Genomic DNA, 16,531 nt, shown 5'->3' on the forward strand with positions numbered 1-16,531 from the left:
AATAATTATATTTAGAAATCTAAGACTCAAGAACCTTGGATCCTGACACCGAACCCAAGAAAATTGGGTTTTGACGCAGGACCCAACGCGTGGCTCTGCAGACCCTAGGCGCTCGGGTCTGACCCGCTTGCCTGGGTCTGCTGCCAGGCGTGCGGGTCTGGCCCTAGCACCTATGGCTTGGTAGCCCCAGTGCTGGGTGTCTGTGGGCTACGGGCAGGCACGTAGATCTGGCCCTAGCCCCCAGGGCTTGACAGCCCAGCGCCAAGTGTCTGCAGCTTGGGGCTTGCAGCCTCACCCAAACCCAAAATGACCATTTTCTCCCCAACCAAAAAGACAACCCCACCACTCTACAGTCTTTGCAACTCTCTATAGCAAGGGCAGCTCTGTCATTACACCACTCCAATCCATAATGCTTTTAGTAAAGAGCAAACCTAAACAGTGCAATCCACAGTGAAATCAGTCACAATCTATAATAATTCACGCTACAGTACCAAATAGTGCTATAGTATCAAATAATACAATTCACAATAAAAACATTTACAGTCCATATAGTAATTCAGTCTATAGTAAAACATTAATCCTTAGTTATAATTAATATGCTCAAATGCATATTTGTAGTCATTTGAACAAGTACTAGCTATCTTGAACTCTATTATGTGCATGATTTATTGTAGCTTAAATTCTATACTGTGCATCACACTATACGATATAGCTGTCTGTGCAATGAACCAAAGGATGCTTTCCTGGACTTCCCACTTTATACATATTGTCATGTCCAGATTGCTTTTATTATTATCAGTTTTGTGGTTGGTGCAAAACTATGCAAGTAATGTTCTGTGCTGCACGCGAAATTATCTTTTCAGACATGTTTTTGGTTGTTGAAGCCAATGTGGATAAGATTTACAGTAGCATTGGTCACAGTACATACATAGCTTCCAACGTGTCTTTCATGCTCTTTCAAAAACTATATCTTGTAAGGATCCAACTGGCAGCACTACAAGAAGTACATGCACTGATGCACACTAGAATTGGTTGTAGACTGGTAGTTATGTTTTTATCCTTACTGCAATCAAACATAGATGTTTGGTTTATCACGTTAATGATTTCTTTCCTTTGTACTGGGGTCATCTCCTCTTTAGTTTTGCCTGATATCTAGCCTGCATGGAAAATTTCTACTAATTTGGCTACAATTGAGTGCGTTGAATTTTAATTCTCCACTTCTGTTCTAGTTAGGACAAAAGGCTTCAGAAGTAATGCGTATATCTCGCAGCTTAAAATTATAATATACAAATACTTCTTCTTCAAAGTAATTCTCCGAATTGATCTCTTAATTTTAGCTGATCATAGGACTTGTGATCAGTTACCTTCGTGTTCATTTAACTGCAATTTGTTCAGAACTAGTATACAGTCACTTTTTTCTTCCAACTAACCATGTGAATGAACCATTTGAAGGACAGAGAGAGAGGGAAGGGATGCTGAATGTCCTAATTAGAGCAATACTAGTTAATTCAACAACGAAGAACAGACAAGTAGAGGAGCAGAATTTAATCCCTCTTTGAGACTCACTCAACCTCTATGTTAAGAAATGGGCATTCATGAATGAGTGACATTAGAAAGTGTATAAGCATAAATTTAGTCTTGGTGTGGGAAACCCTACTGATCCATAAAATTTTGTTATCATATTTAATCTATTTCAATTTCTACTCAACCTTCGGTGCCACTGTATGGTGTGGTAGCTTTCCAGACTAATGACCTCCAAAAACCACCGTATATCTCATCTACTCTTCAATATCTAACTGTCTCCCAAAGGTAGATAGAAGCTAAACCTATGCCTTTTTTATAATGCAAGCCATTACCAGATAATGTTCATTGTGCTAAACCAGTCTCATGGCATCCTTATCTGACTTGATGCTCAATGCGACAACATCCTTACGAGGATTTCCTGGTCCCAGTGGCCGTGGCAATGCAGTTCCATCTGGATTGCGTGTCGTGTTAGGATTTCTAACTTAACTTGGTGACTGGAAATTTATAACTAAATGCCATTTTATAGTCTCGGCAGCTACAAATTGCTCTCTTGGAAGGTGCTAATTTATGTTGTTAGATGTATTGAAGAACCAAAAATAGGGAGAGATAAAGAGGCAAAAAAGTTTATGAGATTGCGATGTTGGTGAAGAATCTTGCCAGAACGTAATCCATTCCTTGGCATGACATTTAGCAGATTTTTCACAGATTAACTGTGGGAATTCTTGGATCAAAATCTAATCCAATGCAGACTTGTGCTATGCTGTATGCATGTATTATTGTCTGCCGATGTTGAATACCAGCCATTCATACAGAGTGTTTGTTGAATAGGAGATAGAATACTTTGACCTGTAAAAAGCAAAAGGAATTACAATTAATCTATAACTAAATAAGGAAAACTGGAAGTGGTAATCCTTGATTTTAAATATTATCTTACCATGGTTACCTTTTCCTGTTCTTAAAGGCAACGAAGGCAAGGTTCACAATATTGGAGTATCTCCCCAACTGTAATTATTATAGCGCCGTCTGCATTTCTATATATTCATCTCCGATTCTCTTCTCTGCCACTTAAATTACTAATTCTGGTAGGTTGGATTGATGTTCCTTTTCCAGCAAGGTATGGTACGTATTTTATGCAAGGACCCTTTCCTTCTCTTTTCTTCTTTGGAGAAGCAGACGATGCACTGGTATAAATTAAGCTCATAAACCATTCTATTTGTAGCTCTTCTGGTCACATCATCGTTCTAATTTCATCTTTGCCAAACTATCCTCTCAGAAATTTCAAAATTCTTTTCATTTCTGGCATCTGGGACCCCAGCCCCAGCCTTGATTCATAAGAAACCTAAAAAAAGAAAGCAGGTCGGGGCTCTTGCTTGTGAGATCTCTCTCTTTTCCAGCTTTCATGATATAAAAAGGAGTGCATGGAAAGGAAGGATCGATGAAGCAAGGAAAATAATCCGAGAACATTAATGTTTTTATTAGGTTCGTCCCACACCATGTGATTGCTTCATATTATCTACCATTCCTAACTAACAACAACCAAAATTGTAAACAGAAAAAAAAAAAGAAGTGGAGTTATTTGAATTGCGGACGAGCTCTCAATCATAACCTATAAGACACCAAAACCTTAATTATAGAAGATGATGTCTGATAATGGTGCCAATGAATATTTTTCTCCATAATTTCCTCTGCATTTAAGGTTCTTAATTACAAGTACGCTGCACCTCAGCAGCATGGTTAAAGGAAGATTGGTTGATAGAAGAAACTATGAAACATGGTTAAAGGAAGAAGGGGATTTTGTCAAGGCATGAGAATGACGACCATGTCATAGGGAGTCCATCTTTGCAGCTTATGCTTGTCAGTTGTCACCCTTTTTCTATAAAAAAAAAAAAATCAAAAGATCTCGTGGAATCGTTTTTATTTTTCTTTTTTGGAATCACTTTCCTAAAAATTTCAAAGGGTGAATTCTTTTTTAAAAAATAATTTTTAACGAGATTAGCATTACTCTTGAAACATACAAACAAGAAGATAAATTCCCTCCCAGATAGAAACAATGATATCTGTTGGTCAAACACCAAAATTGTTTTATCTGTAAGGACTATTTGATATTGTAAATTGTTTTTAAAATTATTTTTGTTTTAACATTTATTAAAATAATATTTTTTATTATTTTTTCAATTTATTTTTAACATCAACACATTAAAATGATCCAAAAACATTTTAAAAAATTAATTTAAAGCTAAATTTTTTAAAAACAAATTTAAAAACACGGTTGAATTACAATATTAAATAAAATTTTATAAAAAATTCACTTCTCTTCACTTTATTAAAAGAAAAATAAAGAGTATTCAATCACCAGATAATAAATGATTCAATGACCACTTCTATTTTTTAAAAATTAAAAAAATAAAATATTATCATTACTTTACTTTATCAATGATTTAACCATTTTAAAGTTTTTTTTAATAAAATAAAAAGAAATTAATCTTTTTCTCTCTTTTTTTCTTTGTCCAAAGATAAGTTTAAAAATTTATTGAATGATGAGTAAAAATATAAATTAATTTTTTAAAAACAATTCAAGAATATATATATATATATATATATATATATATATATATAACGATATATTATATTGACTCATGTTTCTCAGTTTAACCCACCAAATCTGTAAATTTAGTCATGGAGTCTACTAAGTTCAATAATGTTTTTTAAAACTATTTTTTATTTAATTTTATGATAATAAAAATAGATGATCATAAAATTAAATATCAATCAAATATTAAATTAAATTTAATATCAATCAAATATTAAATTATTTGTTTGAGGTTATAATAAATTTATAGAAAATAAATTAAAATAAAAATCTTTTTAAAATAATTTGGTTGTTAAATGATAATATTAAAAAAAATTCAAAGAAAAGGGGAAAAGAATAGAAAAGAATGACATGCTTACACTGTTTATATGAATAGTTGCAAACAAGAGAAATGAACACTGAAAGCAGGTGATTTCCGCTCCAATCTTTTAATGTCGTTACTAATAGTAATCACTGATGCAGCTGTTGTGAAATCGAAAATTGTAACCATGAGGTTTTAGAATATTTTAGAATATTCTAGTTCAAAAAGATTTTCAATCGCATAAGCTATTTGGCATCCAGCGAAAATCTTTAAATCTGATTTATTGTCTAACTTATATTTAAAATTAATTTATATAAAAGTTATTTGATATCATATAATTAATTTATTACATCCAAAAACATCTCAAATAACAGGTAAGAAGCAATATTTGACTTTAATTATATTTTTTTTAAATATTGAAACTGCAAGATATTGGATCAACTTAGGTTTTGCGACTTAACCCACCAAACCCGCAATCTCAATCATGAACTTTATTCAGTTTAATAACTTTGTATTTTTAATTAATTTTTTTACTTTATAATATAATAACAAAAATAGATATTTGTAAAATTAAATACCTATCAAATACTATAATGTTTGTTTGAAATTGTGATTATCTCGTATAAAACAAACTGAAACAAATTATGAAGATCAATTCAAAAACAACCATAAGTTCAAGGATGAAATTGAAAAAAAATCAATTAAAAAAAATAAAATTGGAAGATGAATTTTTTTAAAAAATAAAAACTAGAAAAATGAAATTCAACCTAGCTGGTCAATCTTGAAATCTCTCAATCCAATTCTTTATTTAACTTGAATTTAAAATTAACTAGTAAGTAAGTTGTCTAGACATCACTTCGTCGACTTGGTGAGTTCAAAGGTAAACTAGACAACCAGTAAAAAATATGATTTGGTTTTAAAAAATTTCAAGATGATATCTTTTATTTTTAATATCAAGAAAATGATCTATTCGATCAACATGAGGTTTATAATTTAACTCGTCAAATTTATAATCTGAATAATAGACTTCAACAAGTTTTAATAATTTTGTTTTTTTAATTTTTTTATTTAATAATATGATAATAAAAATATACGTTTGTACACTAAATATTAAGATGTTTGTGTTATAGTGCAATAATTTTATAAAAAGTAAATCAAAATAAATTATAAAAATTAATAAAATATTGGATAATAAAATCATAAAAATACAAAAAACATATATATTTTTTATTTTTTTCAAAGCAACTTCTTCACTAATCAAATGAAAATGAACAGTAAAGGAGGTGGTTTTTCGCCGACTCTTAGTAGAGAAGTTAATTAATGCTTCCTCGACCCCACAACTGAAAGGGAAAGTGCAGAAGTCGGTCATCTGCTAGCCAATCAAGTTTCTTGGGACCCCACTTTATAAAATGAAAATCTTGAAGCTGTCCATTTCATTATGGAAATTGCCAAACTGGTTTTTCCTTCGGTACACGTCATTTTTATTTTCCCAATGGGTTAACCGACGTTAAGATTAGTTCCTCTCCTTTTTTAATTCTTGTTTTACCGTTTCTTTTTCTATACTCTTACAAGGAAAAACATTACTCAAGTAAAAACACTTGCATTCAACATTTTTATTTAAGAATGAAATTCTAAAAAGAATAAAAATAGTGAGCATAAGTCCACATATGAAATGTTATACTAGTTATGTAGCCCGTGTTTCATTGGAAAATAGATAAAATGTTTTTTAATATTAAAAAAAATAAATGTGTAATCATTGATAACGCATTTTTTGATATAAAAAAAACTATAATTATAAATTAAAATTTTATGTAAAATAATTCGAGAATCATTTGTAACCATTTCTAAATCATTAGGCCTCATTATGCCATCTGTGTAAGCAAAAAACATGTCATGTGCATATGATGCACCAACATTAAAAAAAAAAAGAATGTGCAACTTGGATAACATTTTTTTTTTGACACAAAGGAATAATTACAATAAGATTTTATGCATGAATTTAATAAAATAATTCAAGAATCACCTGTAGCAATTTCTGAACCATTGGGCCTCGCTACGTCACTCGTTGGATTAGTTTTTTTTCTAATGCAAAAAAAAAAAAACATATAGTCATCATAAATGTGTTTTCTAAAAGCAATACACACACACATACATATTGAATGATATTTTGTTAATAAAAGTATTGAAACAATAAACATGGATAAACCCGAGTTAATCAGCTGATTTTGTGACCCGAGTCTTGAAAACATGATAACTTTATAAAAATCAAACCGAGAAAAATTTCAATTTCTAATTAACTCAATGTTGAAAGACAAAATTGAAAATAAAAATGTTGAATTAAAATAAGAAAAAAACACTAAATTAACCTAAGTTAATGTACTAAATTTACGATCTAGATCATGATTCTTACTAGATCTAATAACTATTTATTTCTAAAATTGATTTTCATTCAATTAAATGCTAACCGAGTGTGTGATATGTTTTATACAAAACAAAACAAAAATATTTTTTCAAAGAAGAAAAAACATGAGTAGCTAGTGGAACTAAAAACAAAATGGCCTAGTTTTTTCAAATTTTGATAAAGAAGAAGCCTTTTAAATGCCAAATTTTAAAAAACTAATTTTAAAATATTAAAAAAAGGATGAAATAATATTTTTCGTTTTTTTTATAGTTTAAGGGGTTTTAAATACTATAGCTATAATAAAAATGTCTTTTGGGTGTCTTTTTACTTCATTCTATTTTCTTTTGATTTTGCCTATAAATCTATAATAATTTATGAGTGTGTGAATAATGGAGCACAATGTCTTTTTCTATAATAAAATCGTCACGTCTTGTAGTGTTTATTCCATGTGAAGACTGACGTAAAAAGTTCTTAATTAGTTATTAAAATAAAGAAATTATTTTTATTCGTTGGAAGTTTCTTATGCATATTATAGAGCAAATTGTTTTTGTTTTGAGATAAGTCCAAAACCACAGGGTAAAAAAAGTTGGATCTATCCATAGTTGCTAAATAATTTTAAAATAACGTGAAAAGCATGGAGCCAAATTCATTAATGGTCGCGACCGTGCCGATAAAAGACATGGGATACATATACGTACTATTTATGTATTACCTAGAGCGGCAGCAGCGGCAGCAGCAGCAGCAGCAAGGCACCTGCCACCCTTTCCTTTTCGGTCATTAGAAGTCACTCCCTACAGTTTGACTTCAGCTGATTGTAATATTAATATAGCTCGGCTTGCTTCAGCTCAGCTTGTTCACCCCAGGGTTCTTTGCATTAGCAACAAGTACCCACTTCAAGCACACAAAATAATATAAAAGATCTAGGCTTATGGAGCCGAGAAGAGGTCCGTCTTTGATTTTATAAAAAATAAACATATTAAAATAATAATTTTTTTAAAAAAATTTATTTTTGACTTTAAAACATTAAAACGATATAAAAACATACAGAAAATTAATTTGAATACTTTTTAAAAAAACAATCTTTTCAACGCAATATAATACTCTTAAACTAAAATACAGCCCAAACATTATTGGGAGTATTATTAGGAAAAAGAATGAACAATGTGTCTTCATGATTGGAACTTAAGAAACTTGAAGAGAAAATATTAAATTTATCATCATCAGCAACAACAGTAGCAGCAACACTATCATCATCGGAGTAAAAGGTAAATTAAATGATTAGTAGATATAAATGCAAAAATCAAGTTGGAATACAGATAGATAGAATAAGGAAACACTGAAAAACATATTGTTATATATATATATAAAAGATCTTTAAAATTAAATGATACATTCTTAATGATTTATACAGGATATTATTTAAAAATAATTTATCATTAAACAAGATATATAAAATGTGTCTTTTGATGAAGACCAACCCAACACCAACAATAGGGACCCACTTGAGGTATCAATTGGGCTAATCATAAGGGTTAGGGCAAATAAAATAAAGAAGATATTGAATGAGCTTGCTCAACATGTTTGAGCTAAGATGGACATAAAGGGGCTAAAGATGTCTAAAGAGCAAGATTTGATTCAATTAATTCAAGTGCAAGAGGGGTTCAATCCATATGCAACATAGGCTGCTTTGTGTAGGCATGTTTTCTAATGTTACAAGGATTTAATTTAAGTAATTATTCTCCTACAATAGCAATGAAGTTTTGGCCATCAATTGTTCTTAATTAGGAGGATTTTCAGCATCAAAAGAAGGAAGTTTCCTGACCTACAAAGGAAACAAAGTGGCGATCAGATCTAATTTCTATATTAGAAAGGATTATTTAATAGTAATATTTGATTCTCTTAGTATATGAAGGAAAGTTAAGGGGCAACTACGAAGGAGGGAAATTGTCTTTATTATTGTCCATGTAAAACAAGAAAACCTAGCACTACAAGGAAAAGAAAGAGGCGACAAGAGTTAAAACCAAATCAGATTCAATTCTCTTAGCATAATTGGGATTCCTAAAGGACACAACTATTCCCAAAGTTATAAAAAAGGTGTATTCGGCCACGAAGACTACTTAAGCTAGGAAATTGATCTCTTTTATGTTATCTTCTTTAGTATATGCTGTAACAATTATCTTTCTTTATTTTAATTTTAATTTTAATGTTTTTAGACTTATTACTTTATAATTGGGTTATGTTGTAAAGTGGGTCCAAGTTAGCCCACTAGGTTTTTAGCTTAGGTTTACTTATATAAAAACTAAGTTGTAACATAAGACATTTTATTTGAATAATACATTGATTTTGTTGTATCTTTGTATGCTTGTGTGGGTAAGAATATTCTCATTCCTTTGTTCTCTAAATAATTGATTTCACTTATAAAAAAGAACATTTATCTTTATGATGTCTTCCTTATACTTTATGTTTATGAACTGGTATTCATTAGTAGGGGATTCATTCCAATAATATTGTTGTTTTGATTAAGGTAATCTCTAAATCACACTCATATTAAACCTGATTTTTTTATCTTTCTAGGATTTGTTTTTCTTGTGCGTGGGTTATATGAATACATGATCATGAGGTTTGCATTAGTTGGTATCATAACTTGGCTTCATTTATCAAGTTATATCTTTCAGTATTTTTTGTTTTTCTTGTTTTGTGTGTTGAAACTTATTATTTCCAATCTTCATCTATTCCTCTTGAATTGTGGCAAAAACTACTCTTACTAAAAAAAAAGTGTTATTGTATTTTGTTACTATCACTACATATATCAGTAACATAAAAGTTAAAAAAAAAAGTAGAACAAAGTCATTCAAACAAAGATGATATAGACCTTGTCATAAAAACTAAAACAAGATGAAATTGGATCAAGCCACTTTGAAATTACTTGTAAATTAATATTCTAGTTATTTGGAGTCCAATAACTCTATATATCAAATTTAAGGTCATTTGGACATTGTTTGGTATATGTTCTAGATTCGGGTTTAGTTTGTATAAAATGGGTATGATTTGCAATAATTATTAGAGATTGCTTTGCTATTGTTGAAATCAATTTAAGCGGTATACTAAGGTGTTTTTTTGGGATATTTGGCTGTCAATCAAGTTGTTTTCAAAATATTTTCTTCTGATTTTTTTTCGTGTCTTAAAAAGCATTTATATCTTGTACGAATTTTATTTACTGCTCGTGAAATTATAATTGTAATTTTTTCTTTTCTTGTTTTTGTATATTTCTTACTTTTTTATTCAATGACACTTATTTAGATTACACTACTAAGTTGTTCTCTTTGGTTGTGTTGATTTCAGTTCCGCAAGAGCCAAAAATAAGGTGAGACGAGAGGAAAAAAAATATAATGGGCATATTAGAGGGAAAAACCTATTATTTATGTGAAAAACAAGAAATATGGGGATATTTTTACTACTAATAACCTTTTTGCAGATTCAAAATGTCTAAATAAAAAGGGAGATACATCACCTCTTATGGAGAATAACAACCTAAAACTTAAGATTCAAGTTCTAACATAAATGTTAGAGAGGATGGACTTGATGGTTAGTAATGTGCGAAAGAGGTTGGATAGGGTAGAGAGGCAAGATAACAATAATGATGGATGGAGGAATGGGGCTGATCGAATAGGTAACTATGACAGGAGACCCGAACAACATGTAATCCATAACTTTGATGATTTTGAGGATGTGAATGATGTTGTGGGAGATGATGATTTTAAGCATGAGACCATAGGTCATGGGGATGGTTTTCGGCAGTCTAGAGGTTGAAGGGATGATGAGTTTTGATATAGGATCCAATTTGACCATTAATGAGATTTCTAACATTATGGAAACCATGATGATATGCATGGTGATTTGGACTTTATTAAACTGAAAATTTCTAGTTTACAAGGTAAAAACAATCTTTAGGCTTATTTAGAGAAGAAAATGTAGGTGGATTGAATTTTTGATTGCCACAGTTATTCTAAGAAAAAAAGGTGAAACTTGTCAATTTATTGATTACATAATTATTTGGCGAGATCAAATTGTGACTTTTAGGAGACGAAATAGAGAAAGATCCATTGATGCATAAGATGATATGAAGGCTTTTACAAGAAAGCAATTTGTTCTTAATCATTACTATATAGAGCTTTATCATAAATTATAGGGTTTGAGTAAGAGTTCTAAATCCATGAAGGATTACCATAAAATGATGAAGATAACGATGATTCAAGCTAATATAGTGAAGGATAGAGAGGTCATCATGGCTAGGTTTCTTAATGGGTTGAATAAGGATATTGTTAATATAGTAGAGTTACAACATTATGTGTGTCATAACCCAATTTTGGATTCCCCAAATTATTTTATAAAAATACATATTTTTCTTTTTTATTCGAAAATTAAAAAAAAAATCAGAAATTTAAAATCCAAAAATATTTTTGGGATATGAAGAGATATGCCATCAAGCTGAGATATATTAAAATACTATAAGAATAACCAGATTGAGATATTTGATAATATTGGCTGAAGAAAGACTTAATAGAAAGAAAATTGAGGTTGAAATCCAAACTTAATCAAAATTAGAAGAATTAATTAAGTTTAAGAATTTAATTATATTTCTAATAGGTTTAATTGATTTATTTAAGGACTTAATTGAAAAAATGTTAAGTGTGAAAGTCAATTTGAAAACAATTAGAAGAATTAATTAAAGTGTAAGGACTTAATTAAACTTCTAAAGGGTTTTATGAATTCAATCAAGGACTCAATTGAAAAACAATTAAGTTTGAAAGCCTAATTCAGATTTGTCTGCAATAATTAAAAGAAAAAAAAACCCAATTGAAATGTTGAAGAGCCAAATTAATGCAATTAAGAGCTTAATTGAAAGAAATTTGAAGTTTAATTAAAGGCTAGATTTAAGAATACTAAAATGAAAGATCAAGATGAAATATGCACGAGCATCCAATGATTGAAATTGATTAAATCAGGGGTTAATTTGAAATTATTATAAAATTATTTTTTTTAATGTTTTCAAATTGTTTTGATGTGCTGATATTAAAAATAATTTTTAAAAAATAAAAAAAACATTATTTTAATGTATTTCTAAGCAAAAATCACTTTGAACCGCAACTGCTACCACAATCCAAAACACAATTTTTTTTTCTAAAATAGATTTAAAAAGTGGATATCATTATATTAGAATGAAAGAATGTGATGAGTATAAAACAACATTCAAAACTAAGTATGGTTTGTATGAATGGTTAGTCATGTTTTTTTGACATACAAATACACCTAATACATTTATAAGATTGATGAATCATGTGTTGCGTGCATTTATAGAAAAATTCATAATTATATATTTTGATGATATCTTGATCTATAACAAGAACTTGAATGAGTATATTAATCACTTCTGTAACGTATTTGGTGTTTTGTGTAAAGAACAATTGTATGCTAATCTTAAGAATTGTACTTTTTGCATAGAGAAAATTATATTTCTTTGATATGTTGTAATTGCACATGGTATTGAGATTGATGGGGAGAAGGTTAAGGCCATCTGGGATTGGCCACCATCTAAATTTATGATTGAGGTTAGAAGCTTTCATGGCTTGGCTAACTTTTATAGACTTTTTGTTAAGGACTTTAGCATGCTAGTCATGCCATTAATTGAAATTATGAAAAGAGTTTGTTGGTTTTAAATGAGATAGTGAATAGGAAAATGCTTTTAAATTGTTAAAAATAAGATTATGCTTTGCACCTATTTTAGCTTTACCTAACTTTACAAAGGTTTTTGAGATTAGGTGTGATGCATCAAGTATATGTATTGGAGCCCTTTTAAAGCAGGATAAAAGTCTTATTGCATATTTTAGCGAAAAGATCAATAAAGCAACCTTAAACTACCTTACATATGACAAAAAGCTTTATGTATTAGTGAGGAAGTTGGAGACGTAGAAACACTGCCTTTGATATAAGGAATTCATCATTTACTCTAATCATCAGTCTTTGAAACACTTAAAGGAATAAGGTAAGTTGAAAAGGTGACATGCCAAATAGATGGAGTTTATTGAGACCTTTCTGTATGTGATTAAATACAGGTAAGGTAAAAAAAGAAATTATGGTTGATGTGTTGTTGTGAATGTATGTTCTTTTTATCTACTTTGAATGTTAGGATGCTAGGATTTGAATATGTAAATGAATTGTATATGAATTATGGTGATTTTGCTAATGTTTTTAATGCATGTGAGAATTCAACTATTAGTAAATTTTATAGACTTGATAGATATTTGTTATAAAAAAAAATCATTTATGTGTGCCATTGAGTTCTATGCATGAATTACTTGTATGTGAATCATATAAAGGTGGTTTAATAGGGCATTTTGGTGTTGCTAAGACTTGAGATGTGTTGCATGAATATTTTTATTAGCCTAAATTGAAAAAAATATGTGTAACGCATATAATCAATGCATTACAGGTAGATAGTACGACTTCATGGGTCCATAGAGTATAGTTTCGGATAAAGATGTTAAGTTTTTAATTACTTTTGAAAGGTATTATGGGGAAAATTAGGAATTAAATTGTTGTTTTCTACTATATATCATCCCTAAACAGTTGGACAAACTGAAATAGCTAATAGGACCTTAACCACACTTTTTTGTACTATCATACAAAAAAACTTAAAAAGTTAAAAAGATTGTTTGTTATTCATTGAATTTGCTTATAATCATAGAGTGGATTCTATTACTGAGTTTTTACCATTTAATATTGTTTATGGTTTTAACCATTTAACTCCCAACAATTTGATTCCTTTGCATGTTGATGAAAATGTCAGTTTGGATGGTAATCGTAAAGTATAGGTGTTAAAATCACTTTATGAGAGTGTACGATAGCAAATAGAGAAGAGAAATCATGTTTATGCATCTAAAATATGCAAACAAGTTGTTTGTCGACCTAGTAATTTGGTTTGGTTGTATATGTGCAAAGAGATATTTTCGACCCATGATAAATCAAAGTTACAACCATGAAGAGATGGACCATTTCAGATCATTGAGATGATCAACAACAATGCTTACAAAGCTACTTTAAATGTTTTTTTTATTCTTACTTTGTTTGATATATGTGATGATTTGAGGTCGAATCCTTTCAAAAAGAGAAAGGATGATGAAGATCAGCCTAACACCAACGTCAATTACCCACTTGAGGTGCCAATTGAGTCAATCACATGATCTAAGGAAAAGAAGCTAAATGAACTTGTTTAACATGTTTGGGCCAAGATAAACATAAAAAAGCTAAAGGCGTATAAGGAGCAGCCTTTGATTCAATTACTTCAAGTTCAAGAGAGGCCTAATCTATGTGCAATATGGACCTATCATGTTCGGCCACACGACAACCTTGTGTAGGCGTGTTTTCAAATGTTGTAAGGACATAGTCAAGTAATTATTCTCCTACAATAACAATGAAGTTCGATTAGCAATTATCTTTAATTGAGGAGAGTTTTTAGCATTTAAAGAAAGAAGTTTCCTAGTCTACAAAGGAAACAAAGTGGCAGTCAAATCTGATTCCTATACTAGAGAGGATTATTTAATGATAATATTTGATTCTCCTAGTCTAGGAAGGAAAGTTAAGGGGCGGCTACAAAGAAAGGAAATTGTCTTTATTATTGTCCAAGTAAAACAAGGAAACCTAGCACTACAAAGAAAAGGAAGAGGCGACAAGAGTTATTACAAATTTGATCCTCCTAGTATAATTGGGATTCCTAGAGTTGACAACTATTCCTAGAGCTACAATGAAGGTCTTTTCGACCAAAGAAACTACTAAGGCTAGGAAACTAATCTTTTTTATGTTATTTTCTTTGGTACATACAACAACAACTATATCTCTTTATTTTTATTTCAATGTTTACGGGCTTATTACTTTATAATTGTGTTAAATTGTAAAGTGGGTTCAAGCCAGCTCCACTTGTCTTGGGTACACTATAGTTTTAGCTTAGATTAACTCATATAAAACTAAGTTGTAACGTAAGGATCAATTTATGTTTGCTTTGAATAATACCTTGATTTTGTCGCATCTTTGTGTGCTTGTATGGGTGAGAATACTCTCTTTCCTTGGTTTTCTAAATGACTAATTTGAATTATCAAATAACAATTATCTTCGTAATGTTTTTCTTATACTTTTTGTTCGTGAATTGGAATTTTTTGGGTGGAGGTTCATTCCAATAATGTTAGTGTTTTGATTTAAATAATGATCGTATCACACTCTTATCAAATTTGATTTTTTAGCTTTTCAGAACTTATTTTTCTTACATGTGAATTACATGACTACGTAATCATTTGGGTTCACATCCAAATTGATTATAAAGATTCAATCTTAATCTAGGTATTTTTCTTCTTCTTTTGTAATATAAAATTCCAACATTGATTCAATGATAAACACAAGAAGAGAAAAAAAAAGTAAATTTTAATTTGTCCCACTAAATTTTATCATGATTTTAATTATCTCCTTTCATTTCATTCCATAATAGATATGGAATAATTGTAAATTGATTATAAAAATTATTAAAAAAAACTAGTTGAAATCACAAAAATAATAGAAACAAATCAACTTAAAATCGTTTTTAGTAAAACAAATATAATAAAACTTGATATGGTTAATTTCTTCAAACTCTACTAACTTCAATTTTCATTTACTAACAATATCGTCATCTCTTTTTCTTTGCCAATACTATAAGTTAAATGAAAATCTACATTCAAACGAATCTAAATCTCACCATTGATTTATGAGTAAATTATAAATTAACAGTTCCTCTAGTTTTTAAAATAATTAATTAATCCCTTGATTAATGTTCATCATGCTTAATATAATATATATTTTTTAAAAATATATATTCTTGCCTTATCAATCTTTTCATATTACATGTTTATTTTTTTTCTTTTTCCTATTTCTTAAAATAAGAATAAATAAATTGACAAAGACTAAATTAACAGTTCCTCTAGTTTTTAAAATAATTAATTAATTCCTTGATCAATGTTCATCATGCTTAATATAATATATTTTTAAAAATATATATTCTTGTCTTATCAATCTTTTCATATTACATGTTTATTTTTTTTCTGTTTTCTATTTCTTAAAATAAGAATAAATAAATTGACAAAGACTATGAAATTGGAGAAAAAGATCAAATTATAAATAGATTTAAAAATATAGGGATTAATTAACTATTTTTAAAAGTAGAGGGGCTGTTTCGTTTATTTTGTGAAACTAGAGGGACTAATTTATAATTTACTCTTAATTTATTTGCCAAAACCTGCACTACTCTCATCGATCCCCTTCTTCCTTATCACCATATCCCTTGCTTGAAGACATTGACAAATAGTACATTCAGTGTGATTATAGAATTCAAATCTTCTCAAAAACTCACACTTCACATGACGTTAAACTTGAAATATTTTTCATAAAAATTAATTCCAACAAAAAAATTTACATCATTTTTTTAAATATTTAAATATTCTAACAAAAAAAATTGAAAGTTAGTAAAACAGTATTTTTTTTCTTTTACAAAAATTGAGAGTAGAATGAGGTAAATAAAATGTTAGAGAAAAACAGATTGAGCACATGATCTCTTTACTGCCGGGGATAATTTTGAAAGTTGAGAGATTAACAATATTTGGTAGCTTTCAAGTAATACATTACAAAAATAAAA

Source organism: Populus trichocarpa, chromosome 3, assembly GCF_000002775.5.
Source record: "Populus trichocarpa isolate Nisqually-1 chromosome 3, P.trichocarpa_v4.1, whole genome shotgun sequence".
Taxonomy (NCBI): domain Eukaryota; kingdom Viridiplantae; phylum Streptophyta; class Magnoliopsida; order Malpighiales; family Salicaceae; genus Populus; species Populus trichocarpa.